The sequence below is a fragment of the Dama dama genome, chromosome 5, assembly GCF_033118175.1.
Source record: "Dama dama isolate Ldn47 chromosome 5, ASM3311817v1, whole genome shotgun sequence".
Taxonomy (NCBI): Eukaryota; Metazoa; Chordata; class Mammalia; order Artiodactyla; family Cervidae; genus Dama; species Dama dama.
The window spans coordinates 90419271-90439493 of NC_083685.1; the positions used below are offsets into that span (position 1 = coordinate 90419271).

Below are 20223 nucleotides of genomic sequence, written 5' to 3' on the forward strand. Positions count from 1 at the left end.
CCTGGGTGTGAGGAGTGACCCCCATCCAGGCAGTACCTCCCTCAGTGCCTCAGACTTGCATAGCAAGAGCCATCCGGAGACCTTCGACAGCAAAAAGATGCTCCCCCAAGCCTCTGCCTCGCCCTTCTTTTCTCAGACTAATCAACTGCACTCCCTCATAACCGTGCATAGATTCAGGTTTGCATATTAGATCAGGTGCACACAGCAATCCACCCTGTCTGAAACTCCTGCTTCCCATGACGCAGAAATTAAGGTGGGAGGAGGACGCATATTGGGAAGGTATTTATCTGGAAGTTGGTGCGCTGGGAGAAGGGATACAGTAAATCACCTGCAACAAACACCATACACACCACACACACACCTGGACACCACACACACACACACACACACCTGGGTCCCCCCCCCACACACACACACACCTGGATCCAACCCAGCTCAGATGCAAGTCATCTACATCCAATTAAACCCAAGCAAACCACTCCCTCAGCAGGTTTCAGCACAATTAGGAAACAAACATCTAAGTCCTGTTCAAGCCATACACCTAATATTAGAAAAAACTCAGCAATAGCCAGGCTTCCGCATAACTGGCAGGTTGCATCAACACTTCAATCACTAATGTCAGTGTTAGAAACCTAGCACTGCTGGGATGGAATATGCCAAAGATTGTAGAATATTTCCTTAGGTATAGTGGTGAAGCAGTAGAAACGGTTCATTTAAGAAAAATAAAGCAGGAATGCGGAAGGCAAGTTATTACCTACACTGTCATTTTTGTCCACAAAGTTCTTGCAACTAATGTTAAGTGTCCACACCACATTCTACAAGCCCACTTAGTTCCCAAGTGCTAATACAATTTAAAAAATAAAGTTAAGTAGCCTTTTCTTACGTGGAGCTCAAAGCATTTCATATATATATGAACCTCAGTGTTCTGGGAAGAGGGAAAAGGAGCTGTGTGTCATACCTACTTAAAAGCCAGTTTGGGACTTCCCTTGTGGCTCAGCTGCTAAAGAATTCACCTGCAGTGTGGGAGACCTGGGTTCAATCCCTGGGTTGGGAAGATCCTCTGGAGAAGGCAAAGGCTACCCACTGCAGTATTCTGGCTTGGAGAATTCCAAGGGCTGAAGAATCAGACACGACTGAGCAACTTTCACTCACTCACTCTTGGGACTTCCTTGGTGGTCCAGGGGCTAAGATTCTGCACTTCCAATGCAGGGGGCCCAGGTTCGATCCCTGGTCAGGGAACTAGATCCCACACTTCACAACTTAAGAGCTCAGGTGCTGCAACTAAATATCCTGCATGCCGCAACTATGACCTAGTGCAGCCAAATAAAAACATTAAAAAGAAAGCCAGCCCTTTTTTCTAACCCAAATTGAAAGGCTTGGGCTTAAACAGATTTCTGGAGAAACTTCATTAGTCTCAGAGACTAGGTTCCAGATAAAAAGAACTAAGCATGAAAATATTTAAATACTGCCCACAAATAAATAAATAAATAAATACTGCCCACAAAAGTGTCCCAGATTAGCTAATGAATCTATTCCCTCCCCAAATACATCTGAACTAACCAAAAATCCTCAAAAGCACGAAAACAGTTACAACTCTCCATAGTGTTAGTCACACAGCTGTGTCTGACTCTTTGCAACCAACAGACTGTACCACTGATCAGAATGGCCATTAAAAAGTCTACAAATAACAAACGCTGGAGAGGATGTGGAGAAAACGAAATCGTCCTACACTGTTGGTAAGCATGTAGAAGCCACTATGGAGGAAAGAGAGTATGGCGGTTCCTTGAAAAGCTAAAACTGAGAGTTGCCATATGATCCAGTAATTCCACTCTTGGACACACATCCAGACAAAACTGTAATTTGAAAAGATACACGCACTCCTCTCCATGTTCACAGCAGCACTATGTACAATAGGCAAGATAAGGAAGCAGCCCAAATGTCCATTTACAGATAAAGGGATAAAGAAGATGTGATATATATATAAACAATGGAATACTACTTGGCCAGAAAAAGAATGAAATAATGTCATTTGCAGCAACACAGATGGACCTAGAGATTATCATACTAAGTGAAGTAAGTCAGAAACAGACAAATACCACACAACTTATACATGCATCTAAAATATGCAAGTAAATTTATTTACAAAACAGAAATAGACTCACCGACATAGAGAACAGACTTGAGGTTACCAAGGGGGAGGGCAGAGGGGAGGGATGGACTGGGAATGTGGGATTAGGAGATGCAAACTATTAAATGTAGAATGAATACACAACAAGGTCATACTGATACAGCACAGGGAACTATATCCAATATCCTGTAATAAACCATAATGGCAAAGGAAAAAAATCTTTGTTGTTAAAAAATAAATAAGCAAATAATTAAAAAGGCATTTTTCCCCATAAAGACCTGCCAGTGCCATTTTATAAAATTCAAACACCCAAGAGACAGAACACAGACTTTGATAAGAAAATTTATTACTTACTGGACTTAAAGAGAACAGATCTGAAAAAACAAGTGTGAAAGCTATCTGGGGAGGGGGAAAAAAAGACAATGCCTTGACTATTATTTCAATGTAGAGAGATATTAACATTTTTTTTAACTGGCTGCACTTTCTCTTTCAGACACTAGAGGGAAGTATAAACTCCATTCACTGTATTTGGGAATTCAATTTATTCATTTATTCACTCATTCCGGTTTCCCTGGTGGCTCAGACACTAAAGGATCCGCCTGAAATGCAGGAGACCTGGATTCGATCCCTGGGTTGGGAAGATCCCCTGGAGGAGGGCATGGTAACTCACTCCAATATTCTTGCCTGGAGACTCACCATAGATAGAGTCTGGGCTACACTCTATGGGCTCGCAAAGCATCGGAGGTAACTAGGCACACATTCATTCACTCATTCACCACACATTATTACATTCCTTTTTGTTGTCGTTCAGCTGCTAAGTCGTGTCCAGCTCTTTGCAACCCCATGGACTGCAACATGCCAGGCTCCTCTGTCCTCCACTATCTCCCTGAGTTTGCCTAAATTCATGTTGATTGAGTTGGTGATGTTATCTAACCACTACTGCATTCCTACATACCAGGAACATTATAGACCCCAAAGACAAAAAAATGAATAAGCTACAATCTCTGTCTTCAAGGTGCTTACTCTAGTGAAGGAAGACACCAGTTTAACCAAAAAAAAAAAAAAAAAAGGCTACCACGACAAAGAATGCACATGAGAATCAAACCCCAACTTTTGCAAGACTGTGGGTTTGGGAAGGATAGCTTGGCAGAGGGAGGGAAAAAACATGTATCCATATAATCATTCAGACTAGACAAACAAGATTACTCAAACTGGCTTATTCTCGTATTAACTATATTCCCATCTTAATTTAAATGGAAATACCTACACTTAGAAAGTATCTTTAAACTATTATCTAAAATAAAATAAAATAAAGTAAACTTGTCTATAGAAAGTAGGAGAATGAAGCATTAACATATGTGGAAGATTTGCTAAAATATCTAGTTGGCTAGGTTTCAAAATCAATTGTACCCAGTTTAAAAGCATGAAGGTAACAGATACAGTTGGAATTAAGACTGCTTACAGGATTATAAAAATTCTTATTTGAAACCAGGATAAATTACACTACACCCCCCCTGAAAAGAGTATGTCGAGGATAAATAAGTACAAGTTTCCTAAATGTTTTCTGTCTTCACAAATTAAGTTTCCCAAATTAGGAAACAGAATACTCTGACAATTAGCTTCCACCGATGCCTGTGGAAAGCCTCTACAGAGAGACATCTTGGGTGGCAAATCATTTCCCCATCTAAATAATTTAAGCCTACACAGGAAAGACAAAAACTTTAGCTGATAAAGCAGAATTAAAACTCAAAGTCACCAAAAGGGCAATGGAAACTTTTGTGTGATGTATTTTTCCCTAATCCTCAAAATGACTGCTGCATCTTTTGCTATAGTTTGGGATGTTTGGATTGTGTGTATTGGGGGTGGAGAGTTGGAGAGAAGGAACAAGTTGTTGATTTCTCATACTGATGGAACACAGCACATGGTAGAAAAAGTAAAAGCCAACATCCTGAAAAAGTTTCACACACATACACAAAATGAGACAGCAAACTTGTGAATCAAGAATGATTTGGCATCTTTAAATGCACAGCCAATTCTCCTCTAGTGCCAAAGCCAATGGCTTCTCCTGTAGATAAAATGGCACAGTTCCTGAAAAAGCCCTGGACGCTGTTTCCCCACAATCCTATAATCTGTCAGAAGACAGAAAACAAAAAGAAGGCTCTGCCAGCCAGAAAAAGCAAATTATAACCAACACAGAGCCAACACTTTACTTCAGACAGAAGGAGCTTTTCTATGCATCTTTGGAAGGAGAGAGACAAAAGAAGCTCACCATTGCTCAAATAACCAAGGCAAACATTTGAACCAAATATCATCTGGGATAAGCATTTGATGCAATAGCCTGCTTTCTTCTTATACACAGTCTTAAGAATATCTGCAGCATTCACGATAAAGAATTGGCCACAAAATGCAAAGAACTTATACAAGTCAATAAGAAACAGAAACAACTGAAAGGGAAAATAGAAGCTGTGTGAAACACCTACTCTGGGAAAGAAACAGTTAAGCAGAATGGATACCTGTAGGTCAACCACAAATCAAATTTGAAGGAACTAAAATAAGAATTTAAGATGAACGTTTACCTATGAATCTGAAGCCAATCCCTGAATTTACAATGAGCAAAGCAGATGATGGAAGCAAGTAGCAGAAAGGCTAAATACAACCTCATAAGTAAATCTTCTCCAAGAAAGAAAACTTACTGAAATGTCTTTGCTGGGGAAGCAGACCATTCAGGGACCCCCTTTCCAAACACCAAATGCAGAAATAAAGCAAATAATGTCTGGGTGCGGCAAAACAAGTACACAAGTACAGGCTTCCCATGAGAGAGGAACAGAAACCTAAACTTTTTACTTGTCCTTGATACAAAGAGGTAATGGATTGTGGAATTGAAATTTAAAAAAAAAAAAAAAAAGATTCAATTCCAACCTACATAAAGCTAAGAACTTCACACCACTTTGTTTTCAAATTGGCAATACACAGGTCCCCACTGAAAAGAAAAAGGCGGGGTGGGCCTTCCCTGGTGGCTCAGTTGGTGAAGAATCTGCCTGCAATGCAGGAGACCCAGGTTCAGTCCTTGGGTGGGGAAGATTCCCTGGAGAGGGGAATGGCAACCCACTCCAGTATTCTTGCCTAGGAAATCCCATGGAAGAACCTGGTGGGCTACAGTCCATGGGATCACAAAGAACTGGACATGACTTAGCAACTAAACTACCACCACTGAAAAAAAACAATACACAAGATCCCAAATGAGCTGTCAGCAGGGTAAAGTTCTGAGCAGACTATTGCTTAACCATTTCCCTTATCATTTTAAACATCAAAAGAACCACATCCCAGTTTTCCTCCATTGTTAATGCCACTTTAGAGGCTGAGAAAAATTTAGTTCATCAGATTCAAATTTCAGGCATTTTCTAAGTACATTACAGGTAATGATGCCACTGATTCTATATTTAGACGCAGGTGTGGAACAAGGAGTGCCAGTTTTGCCTTAAATGGCACCGTGTCCCTCTTTAAATTCTAACTGCAGCCATCACCTAAGCCTGCATTAAAATGTCTATATGGTGTCGCCTAAAATAAATTAAAATGCTTTTTCAATGCTTTTTTTGAGTGGTTCTATTGATTGACTGTGACATTTTAAATATAGATAATAAATCACTCCCACCAGTCCTTTAAACAGTCAGCATTTTAACTGCTGTAGGGTGGGCCCTCACAGCCTCACTTGAACCAAAAAGCTAAGATGGTAAAAACTCTTGTCACATGAATCCTCTAAAATGGTAGCATAATAAACCTTTAGGCAATAATCTCTTTAATAAAAAGTTGTGTCATCATGGTTCCATTATTGTTACATTTCAGAAATTAGGATAGCAGCCTTTTCCCAAATCCTGAGCTATTTTCTCTGCAAATAGTATTTATAAAAATATATCACCTTTCTCAAAAGGAACTTAAGTGCTCTAACAGGCAGTATGTTGCTAATTTTCACAACATCTCAATAAAGAACTATTATTTAGCATTTATATCACACTTTAACTTGCAAAAGTGTTTTACAATTATTTTCATTAGTAGTCATGCCTCACAACCGCCCACTGAGCTAAACTGGTCCTGTTATCCTCATTTGACAGCAGAGAAAAATGATGTATCGTAAGGCCAAGGTCAAGTCAGTCTGCTTTTCCAAGACCAGGAACCTGATCCTTAAAGGCAGTCTCATTCATTCAGCAGTGTACGTGTATTGCTCGTAATGCTCATTAAACTAGGTTTTTAGAAAACAGAAATCTACCTAAAATGATGGTACAAAAACACTAAAGTTGTAATGCTTTGATGAAAACATATAACCACATTGAAATACAAATAGATAAGGATTTAGTAATACTGACCCAGAAGGTTTTTAGAAATAGCCTCCCAAAACCTTGATGTCATCATACAAAACTGAAATGCTTTTCATCTCATTTGCTCCCTCCACCCACTACAATCAGACATCTGTCTCCATCATTCCAATGAGTAGTTCTACTCAAGATTACCAATAATCTCTAGGTTGCCAAATTCCCCACAGGTATGCCTCTGCTCTTATCTGAGACAGCATTCGATATCATATCGTGCTCTCCTCCCTTCCTTACATATTCTTTACTTGACTTCCATAACATCATTCTTTCAGGTTTTCCTCCTACCTCACTGGCTGTTCCTCTGTCAGACCTCTCTTCTCTAAACACAAACCATTCTAAGCGACCGCCTGATTGAATTCCATGACTTCAACTTCTATCTACGTGTTGATGATCTCCGACTCTACAATTCCAGCCTAGACTTCTCCCTGGAACGCCAGGCTTTTCTAGCCAACTATGCTATAGCTCCAGGTGGCTATAGCTCCAGGTCTAACAAACAGCTCAAACTTGACATGACCAGAACAGAATTCCTGACATATATTCTGCCACAGTCTTACCCATCTCAATAATCACCATTTACCTATCTAGTTCTCCAGCCAATAAATGTAGAACCTATGCATGATTTCTCACTCTGCCTCACTCCCTCTGGCTACTGACAATCCCTGAGCAAGCCCTGTCAACTTCACTTCCAAAAGATATCCCAAATCCTTCTACCTTTCTACAGCTCTTTGGCCATCTCCCCAGTCCTAGTCACCATCAGCTCATCTGATTTAGCACAACAGCCTTGTAAGCTAGTCTCCTTGCCTCCACTCTCGATCCCTCTACAATCCAGTTTCACATAGTAACTAGAGTAATAACTTTTTAAAATTACAAATCAACTCACATCATATCCCTACTTAAAAGTGTCCAAAGGAAGCAGACCACTCGAGTTGTCAATGTCATCTGCTCTGGCCTCTTCTTGCACCACCTTCCTCTCATTCACCATATTCAAAGCCACATCGGCCTTATTTCTACTCCTCTAATATATCCCTTAGAAGAAATGGAGTAGCCATCACACTCAACAAAAGAGTCCGAAATGCAGTACTTGGATGCAATCTCAAAAACAACAGAATGATCTCTGTTTGTTTCCAAGGCAAACCATTCAATAACACAGTAATCCAAGTCTATGCCCCGACCAATAATGCTGAAGAAGCTGAAGTTGAACAGTTCTATGAAAACCTACAAGACCTTCTAGAACTAAAACCCAAAAAAGATGTCCTTTTCATTATAGGGGACTGGAAAGAGAAACTAGGAAGTCAAGAAACACCTGGAGTAATGAGCAAATTTGGCTGTGGAGTACAAAATGAAGCAGGGCAAAGGCTAACAGAGTTTTGCCAAGAGAATGCACTGGTCATAGCAAACACCCTCTTCCAAAATCACAAGAGAAGACTCTACACATGGACATCACCAGATGGTCAATACCAAAATCAGATTGATTATATTCTTTGCAGCCAAAGGTGGAGAAGCTCTATACAGTCAGCAAAAACAAGACTGGGAGCTGACTGTGGCTCAGATCATGAACTCCTTATTGCCAAAGTCAGACTTAAATTGAAGAAAGTAGGGAAAACCACCAGACCATTCAGCTATGACCTAAATCAAATCCCTTACGACTATACAGTGGAAGTGATGAATAGACTCAAGGGATTAGATCTGATAGAGAGCCTGAAGAACTATGGACGGAGGTTCGTGACATTGTACAGGAGGCAGTGATCAAGACCATCCCCAAGAAAAAGAAATGCAAAAAGGCAAAATGGTTGTCTGAGGAGGCCATACAAACAGTATGAAAAGTAGAAAAGCTATGAAAAGTAGAGAAGCAAAAGGTAAACGAGAAAAGGAAAGATATACCCATTTGAATGCAGAGTTCCAAAGAATAGCAAGGAGAGATAAGAAAGCCTTCCTCAGTGGTCAATACAAAGAAGTAGAGGAAAACAATAAAATGGGAAAGACTAGAGATCTCTTCAAGAAAATTAGAGATACCAAGGGAAAGTTTCATGCAAAGATGCGCACAATAAAGGACAGAAATGGTATGGACCTAATAGAAGCAGATGATTTTAAGAAGAGGCAGCAAGAATACACAGAAGAACTATACAAAAAAGATCTTCATGACCCACATAACCATGATGGTGTGATCACTCACCTAAAGCCAGACATCCTGGAATGTGACTTCAAGTAGACATCACTACAAACAAAGCTAGTGGAGGTGATGGCACTGCAGTTGAACTATTTCAAATCCTAAAAGATGAGCTGTGAAAGTGCTGCACCCAATATGCCAGCAAATTTGGAAAACTCAGCAGTGACCACAGGACTGCAAAAGGTCAGTTTTCATTCCAATCCCAAAGAAAGGCAATGCCAAAGAATGCTCAAACTACCACACAATTGCACTCATCTCACACTCCAGCAAAGTAACACTCAAAATTCTCCAAGCCAGGCTTCAACAGTACATGAAGGGAGAACTTCCAGATGCTCAAGCTAGATTTAGAAAAGGCAGAGAAATCAGAGATCAAGTTGCCAATATCAGCTGGATCATCGAAAAAGCAAGAAAGTTCCAGAAAAACATCTACTTCTGCTTTACTGACTATGCCAAAGCCTTTGACTATGTGAATCACAATAAACTGTGGAAAATTCTTCAAGAGATGGGAATACCAGACCACCTGACCTGCCTCCTGAGAAAATGCAGGTCAAGAAGCAACAGTTAGAACTGGACATGGAACAACAGACTGGTTCCAAATTGGGAAAGGAGTACGTCTAGGCTGTACAGTGTCAACCTGCTTATTTAACTTATATGCAGAGTACATCATGAGAAAGGCTGGACGGGATGAAGCACAAGCTGGAGTCAAGATTGCCGGGAGAAATATCAGTAACCTCAGATATGCAGATGACACCACCCTTATGGCAGAAAACAAAGAAGAACTAAAGAGCCTCCTGATGAAAGTGAAAGAGGAGAGTGAAAAAGTTGGTTTAAAACTCAACATTCAGAAAACAAAGATCATGGCATCTGGTCCAATCACTTCATGGCAAACAGATGCAGAAACAATAGAAACAGTGACAGAATTTATTTTTCTGGGCTCCCTAATCACTGCAGATGGTGACTGCAGCCACGAAATTAAAAGACACTTGCTCCTTGGAAGAAAAGTTATGACCAACCTAGACAGCATATTAAAAAGCAGAGACATTACTCTGCCAACAAAGGTCCGTCTAGTCAAAGCTATGGTTTTTCCAGTAGTCATGTACAGATGTGAGAGTTGGACCATAAAGAAAACTGAATACAGAAGAACTTATGCTTTTGAACTGTAGTGATGGAGAAGACTCTTGAGAGTCCCCTGGACTGCAAGGAGAACCAACCAGTCCATCCTAAAGGAAATCAGTCCTGAATATTCATTGCAAGGACTAATGCTGAAGCTGAAACTCCAATACTCTGGCCACCTGATGCGAAGAACTGACTCATCTGAAAAGACCCTGAGGCTGGGAAAGATTGAAGGCAGGAGAAGTGGACAACAGAGGATGAGATGGTTGGATGGCATCACCGACAGGAGTTTGAGTAAACTCCGGGAGTTGGTGATGGAGAGGGAGGCCTGGCGTTATGCAGTCCGTGGGGTCGAAAAGAGTCAGACACGACTGAGTGACTGGACTGAACTGAATATATGGAATTCAATCCTCCTTAGCTTTGCACTGGAATGTTTGATCTGCTAATCTTGGTATCCTCCTGGATTTTAAATGCCATACCTTCACAGAGGCATTCCATATTCCCTATTCTCCCAATCTTAAGTAGCCATCCATTCATCCTCTAATATATCACTCTATTTTAATGCTCGGCAACTGATTTTTTTTAAAGTTGTTTGTTGCCTGTTTACCCTCCTAGAATATCAGCTCCATAAAAGCAGTGTATGCCTTTGTTCACCAGTGTATCGTTAGTGCCCAACACATTTTAGAAACTCAATAAATTTGGCAAGCTTACTTGTTAGGAGAGGGTAAAAAAGACATAACCTGGGACCTTCCCTGGACCTAACCTGGGTCCAGCAGCTTAACACTCTTGCTCCTAATACAGGGGGCCAGGGTTCAATCCCTGGTTAGGGACCTAGATCCCACATGCTGCAACTAAAGATTCTGCATGCCACAATAAACAGCAAAGATCTTGTATGCCATAACTAAGACCAGGCGCAGCCAAATACATTAAATAAATAAATATTTTTTTAAAAAGACATAACCCATATCTGCAAAGAGCTCACAATCCAACTGAGGAAACAAAACATTTAAATAATAAGTATAATGCTAACAGGATACTAAAATATCACAGCAGCCCAGAAGCAGGAATGATTAATTCTGCTTTGGAAACTAGGAAGATTTCACAAAAGAAATGAACTATGAGCTAAATCCTAAAGATTAATTAGGAGATTCACTAGATTATTAGTTATGTCTGTCTGCTTGTTTTAGAAGTGTCCTTGGAGCAAAAATAGGATGAAGAAAGGAGGAAGAAAAATGAAATCAAGCATCTGCTATGTATTAGGCACTGTGGGTAATGAAGGGTCTTAAAGGGAAAGGGAATAAGTAGTCTCAGAACTTAGGAAGATCACTCTTGTGACCGGGTGGTGGACTGACAGAAGGGTGATAAGACCTGAGGCATAGAGACCAGTTAAGAGGTTACTGCAACTGTCCAAGTGAGAAATGAAAATGGTCTAATCCAAGACTTTGGCAACAGGTGTGGAAACAAAAAGGTAGATTTAGGAGACCTCAAAGGTTAAAATCAGACCTAGGTATCAACCAGATACAAGTGATGAAGGAAAAGAACTAAGGTCAAATCCAGAGTTTTTTATTTAGGCAACTGTGTGGCTATTAGTATCATTCAACTAGGCAGGAAATCTAGAATGTTTAGATTTCATGGAGAATATAATTAATTCTGTGGTGCCTATGGGATGTCTAGGTAGGTTTTGGAAATATAGGCCCCGATTCTCGGAGGGAAGGAGGGAAGGGACAAGGGAGAGGGAAAGACAGAAAAAGAGATTTGAGTTAAATCTGGAGATTTAGATGATTTGCCTGTGTGTGTAGTGAATTACATTACCTGTGAAAAGAAAAAATAAAAGACAGAAAGACTAAAGATTAGATGAAAGAGAAACAGTGATGCAACAAGGTCACAGAGAATTAACAGTATAGTGAAGAAAGGAAAGGCCAACATGAGTATAGTAAAGTCTGTAGGTGTGAAAGAAAGAAAGGTAATTTCCACTTGATAGCCTTTGAAAGGTAAGGGAAAGAATAACATTACAGGACTAGAGATAACTGGATTAATGATTTACCAAGAACAGGCAAGTATTTAGGTGAGACAGAGAAGCCTAATCAGACACCCAACAATCCCCTACCAAGAGGAATGATCTTATTTTATCTAAATAGAAGTCCTACTTAGAAATTTGAGATCTGGTAGAAAACCAGAGTAGTTGTGGGGCGGGGGGGGGGGGGGGGGGAAGGTTAGAGTAGAGCTATGATCCAGACACACTAGCAAATACTTCAAACCATCTCTCACCAAAAAAAGCAGCAGCAAAGGGAAGAGGATGGATGCCCAGCAGAGGGGTGCAATACTGTTAATCAATATTGGACCTGGTCCAGCTGCCTAAAAATCACAGCCAATTTCCTCAATGTCTTCCCAAATCTGAAAATCCCCTCTCACCTGGAAGCTATAATACACAACTTCCAAAAACATTATGGATGTCTCCTGCCACCATATTCTAAGGATCCAAGCTTCAGCCCATTAAGTCATCCCTAGTAAAACAGACAGCTTGGCCAGACTTTGGATGAGATTCACATAACCCTCAGTTAACGTGAGATATCTCACTGGTGAATATTTTTTCATGCACCAAGTACAGAAAATATCTTTAGGTGACACAGCAGTGTCCTAGGAGAGGAAGAATACAGTGGAGAAGGAAATCTAGTAGCATCGTGCTTGGCAATAAGCAAACTTACATAACACAGAAAATAACTGGTAATGCATTCCTGACGTGTTAAAATCAGTGTACACGATTGCATTTTAAAGTAAAATAAACTAAAAGGATCTAAAATTTCCACTACGTATCCTTTATTTTAAATATATTCAAAAAAGAAATAAAATTAAGTAAAAAATTCCAATACATTTAAGAAGTCTTATTTATGGAATTCTTGAATGTCTTTATTTTTTTTTTTTTTAGTTCTAACACTTTATTGCTACCAACCCATCTCCCTCCACCCTCGTGAACACATGCTCAGTCATGTAATCCCATGGACTTCAGCCCACCAGGCTCCTCTGTCCATGGACTTTTCCAGGCAAGAATACTGGACTGGGTTGCCATTTCCTTCTCCACCGAATGTCTTTCAAGACTTCTTTAAAGTCTTCTACCCTCAGATTTCCTTTTTAAAAAAATTTTACATAGTAAAATTTGTGTTATAGTGTTCAGTTATAAGAGTTCTCACAAATGCATTGTCATATAACTATAACCATAATCAAGATACAGAACAGTTTCATCACCTTCCAAAAATACTCTCATGTTACCCTTTTGTAGTCAAACACTTCACCTACCTTTAACCCAATCTGATCTGTTCTTCACTGTCCCTACAGTTTTGAGTTTTCCAGAATGTTATATAAATCCAATCATGTGGTGGATAGTCTTTTTTTGTTTTAACTGATGTATATCTGATTTACAAAGTTGTGTTAGTTTTAGGTGTACAACAAAGTGATTCAATTATACATACATGCACACACACACACATATATATATCTCCAAAAGATCAGAAGGTGATAGCAGCTTTTAAATAGGAAAGATCTCAATGAATACATGAAGAGATGGAGAGCAAACCTATAAATTAAACAATAAATAGTAGATATGTGAAAATCATTCTGCATGAACCTATTTGGATACTGTTCCAAATAGTTGAAAAATTACTGAGGTAACTGGGGAAATGTGAAAACTAACTAGATAACTGATGCTATTAAGAAATGTTTGCTAATTTTTGGTGGAATTTCTTTTTAGTCCTTATCTTTTAGAGCTACATACTGAAATATTTATTCATGAGATTTTATTTATTCTGGATTTATTCTGGATTTAAAAAAAATAATGTAGGTGGGTTAGTGGGTACAGGCTATACAGATGGAACAAGATGGGCATGAGCTGACACACGCTGTAGCTATAGCAGGGTGATGGGGTTTCTTATGCTGTTCTGTCCACTGTTGCACTTATTTAAATTTTTCCATAATAAAGAGGTAAAAAACAAAAAATGCTACCATTTTTTCCCACTAAGATGAGAGGTTTTGTGTTTTATTCTTTGCAACCTAAAAGCTGATAATTTAAGCCAAGTGTATAATGCATTAAAGGACGTAAAGTATGAACTACTATTGAGAAAGTACTGAGGGCCACATTCTCACTTAGCCAGTCTCTCCAGACCGTGTGAATGATCAACACATTAAGCAACTGGACCTTAGACTCGCAGGGTCATTACACTGGCTTTAACTATTACTTACACCCTAATGATTTCTAGGTTTGTATCTCCATTCTACGGAGATTCTAACGCTTTCTACTGAACTCAAGATCCAAATATCCAAAAGCCTGTTAGACATTTGCTCCTGGATTTCCCAGACATCTCAAATCTGACATACCAAAATCGAACTCATTTTCCCTCAAATGGAACACCCTCTTACTCCTCTATTCCCTACCTCAGTTAATGACATCACCATCCACTTAGTTGCCCAAGCAAGTAATTTTAAATCCATACTGGACAACTTCTCCCTGACACCTTCCTCAACATAAAGTCAGCAAGATCCTTCTAGTTAGTATCCTAAAAAGCTGTTTAATCTGCCTACAATTCCACTCACTACCTCAGGTCTTCAACATCTCTCAAATGACCATCATACCAGTCTCATAACCAACTGGCTCCCTGCAGCCAATTTCTCCTTTTAAAAATCTAACTTCCATACCTTTCTTTTTATTTTACAGAAGTATAGTTGATTTACAATGTTGTGTTAATTTCTGCTATACAGCAAAGTGATTCAGTTACCTACATAGAGAAAAATATCCTTTTTCATATTCTTTACCATTCTGGTTTGTCACAGGATACTGAATATAGTTTCCTGTGCTATTCAGTAGGAACTGGTTGTTTATCCATCAGTGTTACTTTTCCTAAATAGTGATCTAAGCTCTCCCATGACTGCCTAGCACCTACAAAATAAAATTCAGACCCCTCAATAAGACCATCCACAACTCGACTCCAACCCATCTTTCACCTCACTTCCTTCCACTCCTACCTCATATCCCTTGACCTAGGCACATTAAACCACTGGCCTTCCCAGTATAGACTCATAGCTTTGTGCAAGTTGCTCTCTGCACTTGAAATACTATCTTCTCCAATTCTTTTCTGTTGAAGCAGCCAAACAGTATTCATTCCTCAAGACCCAATCGATTCTTCCTCCAGGAAGCCTTCTCCAACCTTCCTTTCCCACCACCAGGCAGAACCAGGGCTCCTATAATGCTTAGTAGAGATCTCTATGACAGCACTTACTATACTGGTACGATTCATAACTATGTATTTGTCAGTCTCTAATTAAAATGTGAGCACCTTAAAAACACAGATCATGTCATTCACATTTTAATTCCCAGTGTCTACCACAATGCCTAACACACAGTAGGCACTTCAATGTTTGCTGCATCTGACTGCTGAGGATTATCACCAACATTTTTCAATGAGACTACAGTCCAAAAACTTAAGAGTTGTTTTGGCTTACTGGTGGGAAAAAAAAAAAAAGACACTACAGAAATTCATACTTTATGGTATTTTTGGTTTTATATATTTTTCCCAAATTGCTTCAGGGTTAGTCACTAGAAAATTAGTACCAAAGTCTTTTCTTCTGGCTGAGTCTTTTACTATTATTATTTTGGCTATGCTGCACGGCATGTGGGATTTTAGTTCCCTGACCAGGGATCAAACCTGTGTCCCTTGCAATCCTGCAGCGGACATGCAGAGTCCTAACCACTGGACCACCTGGGAATTCCCTTAAGTCTTTTTTTTTTTTTAATCACCAACCCTTGAGTAAGTATTAAATCACTCCTTAAATGACCTATATTTTCCCATGAAACAGTCACTCCAGTGCTGAACCAAATCATCATTTTGTAACTGAGCTAGCAAATCTAGTAATTTATTATTCTCCTTGTAGTAAATCTATCTTTAATAAAATTTAGCATTTCTCCTCTCAAGTTGTATTCACTCTTTTCACTCTTGAGCTGTAAAGCTCTAAAAGGGACACAACCAAGACCTTGACAGGCAGTGAAAAGACAGAAATAGATATTAAACACTTCTCTGCCGAGAAAGCATTCACCTCACACCAAGAGTACAGCGACTTCACACTTATCCCCTCTCTGGTCAGCTGTAAAGCTTCAGCCCTTCCCCTGGCCATTTCACTTCTCACACATACTCTCACTTCTCAGTTTATTGTATCAGAACCATCTATTTAGAGTTGTAATAATATTTTAGGAGTTTAAATCCAAGAATTAGGCTCATGACGCTTCTGAAAATGTTCCAAGCTTCCTGTCCTGCTCTGCTGCATTAGACAATGTTGCTCTGCCAAAATCTGAGCTCATTTCCTCCTGCTGCTTGTCCTGATATGGTGGTACACATCAATAATGCCCTCCCCTTTCCCATTTTCAGACCTCACTGTCTGCTTGGAATGTCCTGTCTTCCATGTCCATCTGTGAGAGCCTATCAAACAGGTTCGATGCAGTAGAGGCCTTTACTGACAATACCTGAATCCAGCCCTTCCATCAGCTCTTACTCCATCATTTTTTTTTGGGGGGGGGGGGGGGGCGTGCAGCATGCGAGATCTTAGTTCCCTGATCAGGAATCATACCAGCAGCCCCTGCAGTGGAAGTTCACAGTCTTAACTACTGGACCACCGGGGAAGTCCTTCCATCAATTTTAAGACAGGCTTTTTTCTACCACATTTCTCCGAAAAACAGGATGCAACTGACGGCCTGCCAGTCTCATCAGTAGTATTTCTTCTTCCTTAGTGGTATGCAAAATAACGGTGAGACTTACAATCACTGGCATCATAGATTTGATGGAATAAGGTATTGAATTCCATTATAATTACTTTGTATAGTTCTGTTTCCTTCACTAGACTGTGAACTAGCAGAGGGCAGGGCCTAAGTCATCATCAACTCTGACCTGTGATTTGGGCACAAAGAAAGTGAGTATCCAATGAACACTAGTAATAATTAATTAGCATTCATTTAGCATTTACTAAGCGTCGGTACCATTCTAAACACTTTATATGTATTAACACATTTAACCTTCACAACAACCTCATGAAGTAAGTACAATTATCATCTTTGGTTTATAGATGAGGAACAGGCAAAGATATGTGAGTAAGCTTATTCAAAGATACACAAAGTTGCAGAAGATTTGAACCCAAGTTTGCTGATTACATACTGTTGTTATTTTCCCTTCGGCAAATATTAACAAGCAGGTACTCTAAGCCAACAGCTGTGCTAAATAAATAAACACTGGTAAGCAAACCCTGCTCTTCAAAAGGGTCCTCTGAACCACAGGTCCATTCTTGAATCCTTTACCCTCCAAACATCACAATCAACTTACAGATTCACCAAGTTAAACCCCCTCTTCTCACAACATTGTAAATCAACTCTACTTCAATTTAAAAACTGAGTAAATAAAAAATAAACAAATCCACTCTCTTTACTTTCCCTTTTAAACATTTTCTCATATAGTATTCCTTTAAAGTTGCTAGCACTCTATCAAGAACCAAAACAAATGACACACACAAAAAAAATCCTTCTGCTCTTATTATTAATTAGTGGTTATAAAAATATCACAAAAGAGACTTCAGCTAAGGAATGGGTGGCAAGATCAGAAAGGATCTGAAGAAACAAAGGTTCTGTTTGCAAGCAAATATTCTCAGTAAAAGAAAAAGAGAGGGAGGTAAAAACACCATAATTTTGTTTTTAAATAGACTGCTTTAAAAAGGGTTCCCCCGAGGCATGAAATGCTTGCTTTTTTTTTTTTTTAAGAAAAATGATTCATTTTATCAGAATGAACATGAGCTGGTAAACCTTATTCCTTTTATTTTAGCTCTTGCAACAGCCAATCAAGGCACTGACCATCCCCTTTCTCTCCCTCAAGGGAAGACTCCCTGTTCTGTAACAGTAATCTACTACATAAAAGGAACCACAAACAGGAAAGAGAAAAGGAGGAGGACAGGAAATTCTCATCACAGCTGAACAAACCTCTATCATTTTAACGTAATAGGGATGGCATTTATGGACTTGTCTGAACTGATGGAAATTTCCAATAGAGGGGAAAATGCATCATCAAAATTAAAAATAAATGTCCAACTATTAGAAATAAGATGGTTAGGTTAGTTCTAACATTTTTACACCTCTACTTCATCTTCCATGTGGCAGACAAAGACAGAATAAATCTGAATCCTGTAAATGACCTATGACAACAGTAACAAACACTTTCTTTTTTAAACTATCCTCTAAATAAGAAACTATCCTCTGTCATGGATGGAGAATTTATTGGAAAAGACAAGCAACTAGAGCAAAAAGTTTAAAATGATCTTTTACTGTGTATTTCCAGGAAAGAGAAAGAAAACACATTTGACCAGACAGAGAAGTTAAAGGCAATGAGGGTTCATTGCCCCATTCCTATAAAATAATTCATTCTCCTTATCTGTGAACCTTCAAGGATCTAACACAGCTACTCCCTACCTTTGGTCAGATGAAAGATAAATCACTCACTAATTTCCAAAAGACCTCGCCATTTCAAGCTCTCCATCCTCAGAGCTGGCAGAGATGAAGCGTCATCTCTTTCCGTCCTTTTGAAAGGAGTTTCACCTCTCTTTCAAAAGCTGTGACTAGAAAGCCATTCTCTCTCTCTCTCTCCAAGTACACAGTTTAACTCTGTCTTCTGCTTTGTCCACCCTAAACAACAAGAACAATGACAAAGCCTCAGGAGTGCTCCTTCGGCCCCTTAGAAACAAACCACCACCTCTCAGGCTTTTGCACAGCTGCTTCTGTCTTTCTCTGAGAGACACTCCACCCTGGAGGTTTCCACAAGCAGGGTAACAAAAAGTGGGGCCTAAAAGCAGCTATATGCTATCTGACCTCCAAAATAGACACAGGGCCTTGGGACAACCTGAGACTCTTGCAAAGAAAAACTTTTTTACAATTAAAAAAATAACAAACTGGGAAAACAAAACAAAACTGTATTTGCACTTCCCTCACTGTGCACCCCTCCCAGTTTGTCTCAAACTAGTTTTATTTTTTCAACTCATAATAAAGCAGGTTAGTACCAACTATGCTACAAGGGAACCGAACAGGCTGTGTTAAAGCATTAAACAGATTGGTCTTCCAGTCTCTATTGCCTCCCTCTTGGGTGAGGAGCTACATACCATTTGTTTAAAAAAAAAAAAAAAAATGCCTGAGACTATGGCATTTTTCCTACACAAGTCTGTCTGATGGCTAATGTGTCACATCACAGAACAAACTGGTATTTCTGCACAGGGTCTGCTGAGCCGATAAAGAAAATACGTCTGTGCCGATCGCTTTTACAAACAACATGCTTCGCCTTGACAAAGAAATCAGTCATTCCATTAATAACGGTAAAATCTAAAATCCAGTGATACTGCCGGTGATACAGCAACCTCGACACAGTACTCACAATTTACAGTTTTTATAAACGAACTCAACCTCATACGTGATGCTTGCAAGAGCCCGTTGAAACACATTACATCTTCCGGAGGTTCAGAAAGGTTAAGTGGGACCTGCCCAAGGTTATCTATCAGCTTTAACCAGCGATGGACGTGGATTCGAACCAGTCAGACGCTAAGCTCCTAGCTCTTTTCCCTAGACCCCTCCCAGCTTTAAACGACCCCCATCCTCTACCCAGAGTAGCCTATTACTCCGGGCGACCGGCTCTTCCCCGCCTGGACCAGAGTTGTCTTCTTCAGCTCCAGGAGGGCTTTCATCCTCCACTACCCTCCCCGCCCGAGATCATTCTCTGAAAGAAGCGGAAAGGGAGAGGCGACCGAAGGCTCCTGGAGGAAGGGACGATGACACACGGGGGAGCGCGGGACACTGCCCCTGCTGTGGGCTCCTCCACTCCGCAGCGCGCACCCCCTGACCTCCCCGAAGCCGTCCAGCCCTGGCGCTGGCGAGCTGACCACCGTGCCCCGAATCCTCCCATCATCACCTCAAACTGTCCCTCCCCCACGCCCCTTCGCCTCCGACAGGCAGAGCCCACCCCACCCCCCCAAGTCGGAGTATCCCTCCACTAGGTTGCCCTCTCCCTCCTGTCGCCCACCCTGCCCCCACCACCACTCACTGTCGGTGACTGGGCCCGGCCCTCATGGCTGCTCCGTTGCCGCCCGCCGCCGCCACCGCTGCTACACGCCCCGGCCCCTCAGTCACCGCCGCCGCCGTCGGGACTCGCCGGGAGCCGCTCCTGCGCCTGCGCAGCCTGGAGCGCCGGGGCCCTCTCGGGCCGTCCGCGCCTGCGCAGCCCGCACCGGGAGCGTCTGCCTCAGTGCCTGATGCCCTGGACCCCTGGGTCTCAGGTGGATATGGCCGCTGGCTTCGAGGACTTAGTAAGCTTAGAGGCTCTGGTGGCTGCCGCAGGGTCTCAGGCTTCTTGAAGGTAGCGTGGGTTACTTAACGCGGTGCCCATAGG

General features: G+C 40.7%; 1 protein-coding gene and 1 non-coding gene across 2 annotated transcripts in view; one reads left to right on the forward strand and one right to left on the reverse strand.

The window, feature by feature from the left end:
* The window catches only part of FAM222B (family with sequence similarity 222 member B), a 56006-nt gene extending 36001 nt beyond the window's left edge, over nt 1–20005 (reverse strand). Inside the window, exon 1 of the mRNA XM_061142940.1 lies at nt 19879–20005. The gene's annotated coding sequence lies outside the window, so the exon portion shown is untranslated. The remainder of the gene's footprint in view (nt 1–19878) is intronic.
* On the forward strand, nt 1167–1239 carry TRNAG-UCC (transfer RNA glycine (anticodon UCC)). Its single transcript has one exon. It is a non-coding gene; the product is annotated as a tRNA-Gly (tRNA).
* Nucleotides 20006–20223: the final 218 nt, after the last annotated feature.